Here is a 2,500-nt window from a genome sequence, read left to right on the forward strand (position 1 = left end):
AAAGAAAAGAAAACAAGAGGAAACATGAGAAACAGGAAGAGAGAACTGAAATACAAAAATAACGGGAATGTGAGAAGTAGGAGGATATAAAATAGGATACAGCAGAAGGATAATAGCAGAGAGAGAGAGAGAGAGAGAGAGAGAGAGAGAGACAGAGACAGAGACAGAGAGAGAGAGAGAGGTCAGATGAGTGATGTAAGAGTGTATGACAGCAGGTGGAGGGAGAAGATGGCCCTCACGTGTCCTGCCGCAGCAAAGGTAACGACAGGTAACCCAGAACAGCTCCGCCACACCTCTCTGTCTGTCCAACCTTCTCTTGGCCATTACCTCATACGCAGTCTAGTGACACACTCTACCTACCTGTCTATCTGTGTGTCTATCTATCTATCTATCTATCTATTTTTATCTTTCTATTTGCCCATCTATATATCTGCCTTTTTCTCTACTCCAACGTTTTTTTTAACTCTCTCTCTCTCTCTCTCTCTCTCTCTCTCCAGCTGCATTCACCCCACAGCTACAAAACAACACCTAACCTAACCACACAAACAAATAAACACACCTCGCACATTTAAACTACTTTTCCTCTCACTACAGAATAAAAACAACCACTTTTTCTTTCTAAATCAAGTCACATCTACTTTTTTTGTCATGTTTACCATAAAAGGACTTACATCAAGGTAGTATAATGATAATAAACGATAATATAAATTTGTCTTCTAGATTTTAACACATCCTTGTCATAAAGAGAAAAAAAATAATACATGATTTCAACAACAACAACTTTCATCTTTTTCCTTTTGTAAATAAGTCGTATGTTAGTCAATTATTTCTTATTATATTCGAAAGGAACTGACATCGATGAATTTTGCATATAAGCACATCAGGTTTAATAAGTTGTTCTCTTATTTATGTGCTAACAAACCTCTAAAAAGCTCAAACTGAACCTGGCTCTTCTAATAAAACTATATTTATATAATAGTTATACTGCCACACACTTCATCATTATCATCATCATCATCATCATCATCATTTCACCATCACCATCACTATCGTATTCTTAAACTCATTATCCTCTCACCAGTATTATCCTCGATATAAATATTTAATCTATTTCCTAAATGAGATTTTACCCCGTATACTAGTAACTACACAATCCTTCTTCCACGATCCCTACATCGTGAAAATACCCTTGAATGTTCAAATGATTTTCCTTGGAATCTGTTACAATATAGTCAGATGGAACAATCAAACTTTTTATCAACACATATTACAAGCCTCTCTTAGCTTCTCCACTCATCTCTACCAGCTGCTCATCTATTCCAGCAAATGAAAACTCCTTTACAAATATAACAACGCACTACAATGCCCATTAACTTATATTTAGACCTTTGAACACTTTTTTTTTGTTCCTGCTCCACAAGATTACAGTTCTCGTATTACAAAGAGAACATGAATTTCAAAGGTCAAATCCAAAATTACATAAGCTTCTAAACGCCTGACTCATCTACCCACCCAGTCACTCATTTTTTGCACCACACTCGACTACGCACACCTGTCCATCCATACATATGACCATCTGACTGACTAACCTACTCATTCATCCACTAAAATGTCCTTGCCTTATCTGCATCTCATTCACATGTTTGTCCACCCAAATACTATTGATACACCTTTGAATCACTCACAAACTCACACTCACACTCACACGTATATCCCTCTCACTCCTCCACTGAGCCACTCACCCACTCCTGACATAAGAGTATCCCAGTCAAAATATGGTAAGGAAACATCTAGAGTTTAAGAATCTTCACAAGGAAATGGACACCTGAAATGCACCGGTTATCATTTTTATCATCCTCATTTATGCTTAACGTGTTGCTTTGTTTAGTCGTGTTAGTAAGAAAGTCTACAAAAAAACAAAAGTCGTGCAAACAAGTCTGGTGTTAGTATAATCAAGGCTTTCAACCAACTGAGCTATTGTTACAAACTGAAGGAGGCAGAAAGAGTTAATTGTTGCTGCTACTACTACATGTTAATTGCTTTTATTTGTGGCTACTCGTGGTTAGAACAACAAACTACTAGTGGGTGGCAACTGTCTCTGTTAAGGGAAGACTCGATAAGGATTAGGAATTGAGGTTGTGACTGATGCAAGTGATGACTCATTGATAAACTCCTGAAAATGAAAACATGAGGTTAGATGAAAAGATAAAATAATTGTTTAACATATATAACTTCGATAATCAGTAATCTCTCTCTCTCTGTCTCTCTCTCTCTCTCTCTCTCTCTCTCTCTCTCTCTCTCTCTCTCTCTCTCTGGTGACCACAAATGCAGCACGTGATATCTAAGACCATGAATAACCCTGCAGGACACACACACACACACACACACACCAAAAGCACCACCAGGAACACCACCACCCACCAAAGGTCACCGGACACGCGCGAGGTCACCAGGTCTATTAGTGAGTCGCGAGACGGAGGAAGAGGAGGAAGAGGAGGAG

The 2,500-nt window shown here is 38.4% G+C and overlaps 1 protein-coding gene across 2 annotated transcripts in view; it reads right to left on the bottom strand.

Moving 5' to 3' along the window:
• The window catches only part of LOC123499722 (neuropilin-2-like), a 26,750-nt gene that overhangs the window by 23,642 nt on the left and 608 nt on the right, over positions 1-2,500 (bottom strand). The window lies entirely within an intron of this gene.

The sequence above is a fragment of the Portunus trituberculatus genome, chromosome 50 (genome assembly GCF_017591435.1).
Source record: "Portunus trituberculatus isolate SZX2019 chromosome 50, ASM1759143v1, whole genome shotgun sequence".
NCBI lineage: Eukaryota > Metazoa > Arthropoda > Malacostraca > Decapoda > Portunidae > Portunus > Portunus trituberculatus.